Here is an 11329-nt window from a genome sequence, read left to right on the forward strand (position 1 = left end):
GGGAGCTCTCATGCACAGGGCCAGTAGCAGAGCCAAACAGGAAGAAGAAAGACTTCTTCCCTGGCAAGGACTCAGCCAAAAAAAGACATAGACTCTTTATTTACTATAGCCCTCCAAACTTCCTTTTCCTCTCTATAAAAACATTCTCCTTCCCTTTCTATGCCAGGGACTTGTACATGACTTACCATGGTTGCAAACCCCAATTGCAATTCTCTTCTGAGCCCAAATAAACCCTCTTTGCTGGAAAAATATCTGGTAGTCTATTTGTTTCAAGTCAACATTTTTGTGACAAGTAGGAGACCATAAAATGCTCCTGATGGCTCTGGGGCTGGTGAGCACATGGTTGTGGTACCCACAATTGAGCCATCGTCACTCACAGCTTTTTCACAGACCCTGGAGTTTGAAGTTTTTCTCGTGGATCTGAGCTTGCGCCCTCTTTGCATTTGAAGCTCTCCAGGCTTTACTTGGAATCTATTCAAAGGTTTCTTCTTTCTGGCTAAGGAATTATTCTATACTAGAGTATTCATTTGGCACTTTGCTCTGATTTTGAGATCAGACTGATTCACTGAAACTGTCTAGTCCTGGCCGTTCTTCAGGATCAGGGATTGTTTCTCTGAAACTGTTCCTGAAGAATAGCCAGGATTTTTCAGCTCTTGGCCTATTCCCTTGGAAAGGCTGTCTTCTGGAGACTGCCTAAAAAAAGTCTTTGGCCTGGCTCATGTGGGACCAACCTGTCTTCTTAGGACTGGCTGGAATTGGCTTGCCAGCTGTTTGAATTGAGCCATATATACTGTAAGTTGTTTAAGCTGTTTGAGAATTGTCCTTTGCTCTAGAGGAAAAACCTCTGGGGGTGGGGTGGGGGGGATCCCAGTTATCTAAGTATTTTGAGGGCACCCACAAACAGGGACTCAGGCCAATTTTATGTTTAACATCCATGGTCCTTCTTCATGCATATTTCTAACTAAATGGATCTACCTGACCAAAGGCAATTTAGAATATCAACGGTCACTGTGGGGAACTTTTGAAATCTCCAAACTCAGTTTTCTTAAAATTGAATTGGACTACAATAACTCAAAAATTTCCAGAGCTGAGTGGGACATTTATTTCGAAGCATCCCAACATTATCAGTAGACTCAGTAATTTTAGCCCACAAAATAAGATTTTAAGATTAACTGAGGCAAACAAATGATTAAAGAAAGATAAAATGGTTCCCAAAGCCTTGGGCTCTTCTTCCTTGTCTTCTTTGTCTCAGATTCCAACTCTGTCACCATCTTCCGCCTTCACTTCTATACCAACTATCCCTCTACTATACCCTAAAATCTCCCATACTGATTCTCTTGCCAAACTTCTCCTTTTCCCTGAAACACTCCCACTCCCTTTTCCTCTGGACTTGTCAGAACCTGTTCTTTAAAAATTAAGCCCGGGCTTCTCTGGTGGCGCAGTGGTTGAGAGTCCGCCTGACGATTCAGGGGACGCAGGTTCGTGCCCCGGTCCGGGAAGATCCCACATGCCATGGAGCGGCTGGGCCCGTGAGCCATGGCCGCTGAGCCTGCATGTCCGGAGCCTGTGCTCCGCAACGGGAGAGGCCACAACAGTGAGAGGCCCGTGTACCGCAAAAAAAAAAAAAAAGGAAAAATTAAGCCCTCTGAGGACCCAGGGGCTAAACCTTTAATTTCTTATACTCCCTGGGCTAAAGCTGAACTGTGAGCCATAGTCAGAGATTTTCAAAGTGACCAAAGATCCTCCTGAGGCATTTAATATAGTCACTTGAACATTTCAACCTGGTTTCTCTGACTTACATAAGCTAGCTGTGCTTGTCAGTGAAGACCAGGCCCAGCGTTGGATGAAAACTGCTAATTGGGAAAGTCCTGAAGGGTCTCTAGAATTGAAACTGAGCAATCCCTGCACAGGCTTCCTTGGTAGCAGACCCCTTCATGTTCCCCATCTCCCGCTTAGAGAAAATACTATGGTCTCTTGAAGCTTCCCTGAGTTTCAAAAAATCTGGCTCAAAAATTTCAAAAAATAATCTAGCTCAAAAGTTAATGATTAGGAGCTTCCCTGGTGGTCCAGTGGTTAAGACTTTATCTTCCAGTGCAGGGGGTGTGGGTTCGATCCCTGGCTGGGAAGCTAAGATCGACATGCCTCACGGCCAAAAAATGAAAACATAAAATAGAAGCAGTATGGTAACAAATTCAATAAAGACTTTAAAAATGGTCCACATCAAAAAAATCTTAAAGGACTTCCCTGGTGGTGCAGTGGTTAAGAATCAGCCTGCCAGTGCAGGGGACATGGGTTCAAGCCCTGGTCTGGGAAGATCCCACATGCCATGGAGCAATTAAGCCCATGTGCCACAACTACTGAGCCTGCGCTCTAGAGCCCACGAGCCGCAACTACTGAAGCCCGCGTGCCTAGAGCCCATGCTCTGCAACAAGAGAAGCCACCGCAATGAGAAGCCCATGCACCGCAACAAAGAGTAGCCCCCGCTCGCTGCAAATAGAGAAAGCCCACGCACAGCAACGAAGACCCAACATGGCCAAAAATAAATAAATTTATTTTAAAAAAAATTAAAAAAACAAAAGTTAATGATTAGAGGAATGAGAACAGAGGAACGGGGACATACAGAAACAAGGAACAGCAGTCAGGCAGAACTGGTAACAATTTAAACAATAAATCAGCCATATAGCAGAGTCACAGGACGTTTAGTTCCTCCCTGAAGGACATAGATAACAATGTCTGACACACACTCTTAAGTTGTTTTTACAGAAATCAGATCCCCACTAGATGGAAACTGCTGACCACAAGCACATAGACCTCAGACCAGATGCAACCAGAAGATTGATGATGTTGTTTCCTGAAACTTCACTTTGTTACCTCATCATCAACCAATCAGAGAATTGTGCATGAGCTGATCACACACCCTGTGAACCTTTCCCTCATACTGTCTTTAAAAATCCTTCCCTGAAAGCCATGGAGATGTTCTAGTCTTTTGAGCACTGGTTGCCTGTACTCCTTGCTTGGCACCCTGCAATAAACGCTGTACTTTCCTTCACCACAACCCAGTGTCAGTAGATTGGCTTTGATGTGCATCAGGCAAGTGGACTCAAGTTCAGTTTGGTAATACAATTACCACTGGAAGACCAGCCCACTAACTTATTGCATGATCAGGCTTAGGCAATCACTAGGTGACTTCACTGAGCAAGTCCTAGGACTTTTCCAAAGTCTGTTGATTGGAATAAAATTCAGCCTTGCACACAGAATCAGATGAACCCGTTCATGAATATTACAACTGAGTTCAGATTATTTTTAAAGAAAATTCTGGTCTTCCTTCAGATGCTGGTTCCACCTGAGTAGCTTTTGTTTATTAATTGGCTGAACCAATTCCCTTCTGGTAAAAAGGACCAGGATGGAATGGGAAATTATGACTACTCCAGATTTAGTTAATCTGGCAAACCAGCTCTTTTGCAGTCTAGATGAATTACCTCAAAGGAAAACCACCAGAATTCTTAATCTTCAACTCCAGAAAATGAAGGCTCCTAAATGAAACTAAAACACTCCTAGATTCTGCTATTACAAAGAGCCAGGATTTGGGGAAAAAACACTGTTACACACTTAAGTGCTTTAGGAAGCTTCAGCCCTATAACCAGCCTTTCCAACATCCTCCCAATTCTCAATGATGGGGCTCCTAGGAACTACAGGAGTCCTTTCCAAACCTCCCTCTTAATCAGCATAAAGAAACATTCTCCAGATTGGGAATGAATTGCTTCCAGTACTAATTGACCATACAGCCACCCTCCTGGTGCTCAACCCCACTACTATAAATTAGCCCCTGCCTCTGACCACTAAAACTGTTCAAATAGTGGGGATCTCTCATGAACCTCAAGAATCTTTTCCCTTTTGTTTAGACACTTTAAGAGATACCCACCCTTTTCTCCTTAGCTCCTCCATACTTATCCATTTATTAGGCTGAGACTTCTTAGAGAAGTATCATGCCGTAATTTCATTCTTTCAAAAGGGGGAAGTAATTCTACAAATTGATAGTAGTCATCAAAGTAACCTACCACGTGAATTACACAACCCTCTGACATCTTTTATTTGTTCTGTCTCTGACGGTACTAGAGCAGATTCTGGAAACACTGGAACACACCTCCCATCAAGATTCAAATAGACCCCTCAATGGAATATAACTTTTAAAAATTGTGGATCACTATAGTGTACACCTGTAACTTATATAACAGTGTACATCAGCTATACTTCAATTTAAAAAAACAACAACAAAAACAGACAGACCCCTCAAAACCTCTTCCCAGAATGAATCAATACCCTATAAATAAAAAAGCCCTTCGAGGCACAAAACCCATAAAAGAAGCTTACAAGACTCAAGACCTTATTATGCCTTGTACTAGCACTTACAACACTCCTGTTTTACTGGTGAGAAAACCTAAGTGTTGACGGCAGAGGTTTGCCCAGGACCTCCAAGCAATGAACAACCTTGTTATCCCTCAACACTCTGTTGTTCTTAACCCATATACATTACTAACATCTGTCCCCACAGGAAGTGAATTCTTTACTGTAATTGATTTTTGCAGTTCATTCTTTAGTATTCCAGTTGATGAAGCTGGTCAGTACCTTTTTCCCTTCACTGGGGAAGAAAAACAATTCACCTGGACACTAATGCCTCGGAGTTTTATTGAGTCCTTTCTTATTTCTTGCAAATCCTGAAGCCTGATCTGGATGACAGAATATTCCCTAGAAGTTCTACTTTGTTGCCATAATGTGAATGATTTACTGCTTTGCTCTCCTTCTCAAGCCTCCTAACTGGAAAACCGCTTGCTAAAGAATCACTTACTAAATCTTTTAGCCTTAAAGGGACATAAGGTTGCCCAAGAAAAATTGCAGTTTACCCAAATCCAGGTTCAATATTTAGGGCATCTGATATCAGAACAAGGGCTACACCTAGATCCAGACAGACTTTGTGGTGTCCTAAATTTCCCCAAACCGAAAACTAGGCACGAACTGCAAGGTTTTCTCGAGTTAGTTGGTTATGGCCAAAATTGGAGTTGAAATTTCTCTCTTATGGCCAAACCTCTATATGTTTTTCTCAACAATAATAGCTCTGACCCAATTATATGGTAAGAACCAGATGACATAGACTTCAAGGACTTAAAGGAGAGTTTGATGAACCTACCTGCCCTTGGACATCCCAATTATCAGATTCATTTTTTTCTTTTTGTATATGAGAAGGAAGCGAATGCCTTTGGGGTGCTCAGTCAGAAACATGGGGACCACCATCAACCCACAGGGTATTATAGCCAGCAACTGGACACTGTGGGACACAGATACATTCCTTGTCTTAGGGCCTTTACAGTTACTGCCCTTTTGGTTAAGGCCATTGAGAAAATCACTGTAGAATCCCCTTTAACCATTTTTGTACCTCATGCAGTAGAAGCTCTCCTGAATTCTCATCACACTCCACATTTCTCAGCTAGTCACCTCACCTCCTATGAAGTGCTTTGGTTAACTGTTCTTCACTCTTTTATTTTAGAATAACCCTAATAATAATAATAATAATAACAACCTTAACCTGGCTACACTTCTCCCCTGCTTAATGCTGACAGACCACCTCCTGATACCTCATAATGAGCTACAAGAAATTCCATAGGGTAATGTTGACTTCTTATAGTTCACTGATGGTCTTATTTTAAAAATTGACATGGCAACTTCTGTCAACAATAGCAATGTGCTGGGTATGTTATTACAACTCCTTTTGATGTTGTTGAGGCATCATCTTTACCTATGGCTACTTCAGCCCAACAGGCTGAATTACATGCTTTTACATGTGCTTGTACTTTAGCCAAGGACAAAACTGCCAATATTTATACTCATAGGAGATATGCTTTCAGAATAGCTCATGATTTGGGAATGTTGTGGAAGCAATGTACCTTCCTTACTTCCAGTGGAAATAAAACTTGAAATGGCCCCTATGTTCAAGATTTATTGAATATAATACTTTTAAATACCACTTAAGCTATTAATATTCTGGGGCTTCTAAACTTGATTCTCTGGAACCTAAGGACTACCTTACTGATATTTCTGCAAGAAATGCTGCCCTTGAAGGAACCAAGAGCAGCCAAACCTTTGTCATGGTCCAAGTGAATATTTCCCCAAATGATCATTTTTTTTTTTTTTAAACTGGCTAGAGAGTCCCAACAATTGGCCTCAGAAAAGGAAAAACAAGTTTGGAAATTCAACAATTATTAGTTTGATAAAAAGAGAAAGCCCTGGTTTTAACCAAATTACCACCGAGTTCTATTGGAGACTCTAAAATTCCCACCCTTCACATGCATTAAACAATTGGTCTATGACAAAATGATAGCCTTCATGAATCAATATTGGTGGGGAAAATTAACAAGGCCACAAAGGTGCCTACCTCACTTGTCCCACTTGTCCAGAATACAACCCAGGGAAGCTTATTCATGCAGCTCTTGGACTTTTTAAACTGCCTAATGGGCCATTCAAGGTCTGGCAAATGGATTCATACAACTTCCTTTGTCGAGTGGACATAAATATGTTTTGGTCATTGTCTGTATGTTTTCATACTGGACTGAAGCCTTCCCTTGCAGATAGGCTACTGCCTCTTCTTGGGCTAATGTCCTTTTAGAAAAAATTGTCCCTAACCTCGGGAACTCCTCTCAAACTTCATAGTGATCAAGGAACCCATTTTTCTGGCCAGATGCTTTGACAAGTCTGTGCCGTTTGGCCAGTTTTATACTTTCACTGTGCTTACCACCCTCAAACCTCTTTAGTCGAGCGCACTAATGGCATTATTAAGACTCAGTTGGCAAAATGTGTAGAGGTTCTCTAAATACCTTGGCCAAAAGCATTGCCGTTTTTCCTTCTAAATCTCAGATCCACCCCTTTTGGAACTCATAAACTCTCACACTTTAAGATAGTCACAGGATACTGAGAGTACTGAGAGCAAATGGCTCCTGCTTCTTTTGACCCACAGCTGACGAAAGGAGTGATACTCCAATATTGCAAAGGCCTAATTGCTTCTACTAAAAATAACCATTCTTGGGCTTCCCTGGTGGTGCAGTGGTTGAGGGTCCGCCTGCCGATGCAGGGGACACGGGTTCGTGCCCTGGTCCGGGAAGATCCCACATGCCGTGGAGCGGCTGGACCCGTGAGCCATGGCCACCGAGCCTGCGCGTCCGGAGCCTGTGCTCCGCAACGGGAGAGGCCACAACAGTGAGAGGCCCGCGTACCGCAAAAAATAATAATAATAATAATAACCATTCTTTGGTAGAGCAATTTTTTCTCAGTGAGCCCTCCAGACATGAAAACCTTAAGCATCACGTCTTGCAACCTGGAGATTTTTTTCTACTGGAGAAGATATCTCTAGAACTCTCTTCAGCCTTGCTGAAAAGGCCCCATCAGGTACTGCTAAACAACTTTTGTGCTGCCAAACTTCAAGGAACGGATTCTTGGATTCGGTGCACACATGTAAAGAAAGCACTGAACGCTGACTGGACCTGCATATCATCTGGTGACCCTGAAAGTAAAGATTTCCCAGAATTGAAGCAGATGACATCTGATAAGACAGCTTTCCAAGATATCAGGACCTCGCTATTGGAAGCTTGTCACCAAAACTTTGATGATGTCATAATGCTTCAGATGATCTCCAGTGTCTATGATCTTGATAATATACAGATTTTAGATAAAAAGTGCCTGAGAGTTCTCCCTCCTATCCCGCCTTTTTACTCAAATGTAACCTTAATAGATTTATAATCTGTGCACTTTCCCTCTGACATGGGACTCTACACCCAGGAAAGGTTCTTCCTGACATTGAGGAACAAAAATCTGCTGAAACGAGACAAGATGACTCTTGATCAGTGATGCTTTCAGAGAAAGATCTTGAACAAAAGGGGGAAATGTAAGAAAAAAAATTAATAAACAGAAATCTCAAACAGAATTAGGAGACCAGAAGGGGACCTCTCTCACCCTGGGATGGATAGCAGTGCACAACAGAAAGAATAAAGAGTCCTTTTTTTTTCCCTGGCAAGGAGTCAGCCAATAAAAAGCCTGGATTCTTTGTTTACTATAGCACTTCCAACTTCTTTTTCTCTCTATAAAAGCATTTTCCTTCACTTGCCATGAGGGGACTTGCAAATGGCTCCCCTTGGTAGCAGATGAATTGCAATTCTCTGCTGACCCCAAATAAACTCATCTTTGCTCGAGAAATATCTAGCAATCTATTTGTTTCAGGTCAGCAGAAGCAACAAGGATGCCCTTCAGTAGGTGAATGAATAAACTGTGGCATGTCCGTATAATGCAACATTATTCAGCAAAACAATAAATGAACTATCAAGTCAGGAAAAGATATGATAGGACCTTCATATTGCTAAGGGAAAGAAGCCAATCTCAAAAGGTTACATACTACATGATTCTAATTATTTGTCATCCTGGAAAAGGCAAAACTGTGGAGACAGTAAAAAGATCAGTGGCTACCCAGAGTTGGGGAGGAATAGGTGGAACACAGAGGTTTTTAGGGCATTGAAACTATTCTATATAATACTGTAATGATGGACATATGACATTACACATGTGTCAAACCCATAGTACTGTACAGCACAAAGAGTGAATGAACTCAAATATAAACTACTGTGGGGGAGGAAAAATAATTTGTTGTTAATGCAGATAAAAGTCTTTGCCTTCTCTATTGATAAGAGTTTCTAGAGATTTAGAGTCCTGCTCCTCCTTCTGGTACAAAAAGGGAGACACACTTACAAATGGAAATTTCCCTTATATAATGTAAATGTCTCTTACAAAAGAGTGACTTCTACTAGGTTTTCAGAGCTTCTCCTGTTTCTTAAAGATAATGAGGATAAAATAATCCTTATTCCAAAGAGGCACACTTTGGGTCCTATAGGCTGTTCCCCTTCACTATCAATATTGGCTGATCAATGATAACAAATGTATCACACTAATGCAAGAGGTTAATAATAGGGGTGCAGATGAAAAATTGTCACTCACCATCTGCCTCTACCAGGATGAAGTCACCAGCCACTGCAGTCACTGACCTTCAACACACTGTGAAAGGAGTTCAGGGCAGAGATCAGGAATGAGACACTCTGTGCTCTGGGAAAAAGTGGCAGAACAGACTTTCAGAGAGTTCGATATTTTCAGGAGAATATTTTATGAGCCCAATTTCTTGCATCTTCTCATATCTAGAAAAGCACTAAAATCACTAACGGAGCCATCTGCTCCTTGTGACTAGCAGCAAACTTCTAACAAAACGTGTGCTTGATTGCACATATCCCCCTTCACTAAAATCACATATATACTGACCCTTACATCTTTGGAGCAGTTCCGCAGAGCTATCTGAGCAGCTGTCTCCCGGATTATAGTCCTCATTTTGCCCCAAATAAAACTTAACTCACGACTCTCATGTTGTGCTTCTTTTTTTCAGTCCACAGGGGAAAGTGGGGGGGTTATGGGGGTGGGATTCAGGGGATGATATAAGGGCACTCTCTGAACTTTCTACTCAATTTTTTTGTCAACCTAAAACTCTAAAACTGATCTAAAAAATAAAGTCTATATCTTTTTAAAATAAATCTTAAAAAGGGCTAGCCTTTAAATCTGACAGCAGGGTCCACACTCTCCATATCTGAACAATCACCAAGTCTCTCCCAATCTGTCTTCCTCCCTCTGCCCCAACCAAATCCAAGACACCATCTTTTTTTTTCCCCTTAATTAATTTATTTATTTTTTACACACACACACACACACACACACACACACACACACTGTATTTTATTTTTATAAGAGATAAATAAACTGACACCAAGCATTGTAAATGGATGACCACGACAAAAGCAACAATGATTTCAATTACCAAACACAAAACACACTCATACTATGCAAGACACCACCTTTTACCTGCCTAGTGGCAGCAGTCTCCTTTCAATTCTTTCAAACCTTAGATTTGATTCCAGTCAATCCCAATCAATGTTTTTGCACAGCAGTGACCTTTCTCAAATGCCAGTCTGATCAAACTACACCAAAAGCTTTTCCATGCTTCCCATCCTCTTAGGGTAAGTCTAAACTGAACTACTATTCTTAGGGTCCTCCCTATGACACCCCTTGACTCCTGTTGTAGGCCAATAGCGTGTGTGTGTGTGGGGGGGGGTGTGGTCCCTGGAGGAAGAGAACCAAACATAGATTACTTGACATAATGTTACTGAATCCAAGCTCTTACCACTCCGCACATGACAGGCCAATAAATCGAGAGATAAGATGTTGGGGCAGGGAATAGCGACTTTATTCAGAAAGCCCGCAAACCAAGAAGATGGCAGACTAGTACCCTAAAGGGCTATCATTTTCAGGTTAGAATTCAAGCTTCTTTTATGCTAAGAAAAGAGGAAAGTGGGAAGGGTGAGGTCAGGAGGTGTTGAATAGCCTCAAGCAGCAGGGCATCAGCCAGGTGGGATGCTATGAAAATTTGTTAATCAGGTCTCCTCATGGTGTGCCTGCAGGACTCATGATAAGACAAATGTTATCTTTCCTGTTCAGGTTTCCTTATCTTTGTTGGGGGGAGGACCACTCTCTAGAAAGGGGCTCTCACAGACACCTTAAGCCATGGGCAGAATTCCTTCAATGATTATTGTGTCTGTGAGTTCAGGCGCAGAGCTAACTTCTCTAAACAAGGGCGACTAGCAACAGGACACAAAGCTTAGAGCTAAAGAGATAAATTCAATATGGAGTCAGGTTTGCTCTTCACTGTTACAATTAGAGAAGCCGTTTTATACCTAAGCCATTTTGTGGCCTAAGCCTGGCCACAATGCATGCCCTTGCAGAGGTCTCAGTAGTTAATGATTTTAAGGGAACAAAACAATGTAAGGACAAACAGGTATTACCAGGCTAGGGAGATAACTTAACCATATGGAAGACAATGTATAAGTTGTAAAGATTCCCAGTTCTTTTTTTTTTTGCAATGTTTCTAATGTTTTAAATTTCAGTGTATCAAATCAGTTTATTATTTTTAAATTTTCCATATAAATTTATAACTGACAGTAGTGAGATATTTTGTTTTTTTTTTTTTGGTTTTGTTTTGGTTTTTGTTTCTCCACATCTCTACAAATGACCCAATTTTGTTCCTTTTAATGTCTGAGTAATGTTCCATTGTATATATGTACCACATCTTCTTTATCCACTCATCTACCGATGGACATTTAGGTTGCTTTCATGTCCTTATTGCAAATAGTGCTGCAATGAACATTGGGGTGCATGTGTGTTTTTGAATTATGTTTTTCTCAGGGTATATGCCCAGTAG

Source organism: Monodon monoceros, unplaced genomic scaffold (genome assembly GCF_005190385.1).
Source record: "Monodon monoceros isolate NGI ecotype Baffin Bay Population unplaced genomic scaffold, NGI_Narwhal_1 Super_Scaffold_5, whole genome shotgun sequence".
Taxonomy (NCBI): Eukaryota; Metazoa; Chordata; class Mammalia; order Artiodactyla; family Monodontidae; genus Monodon; species Monodon monoceros.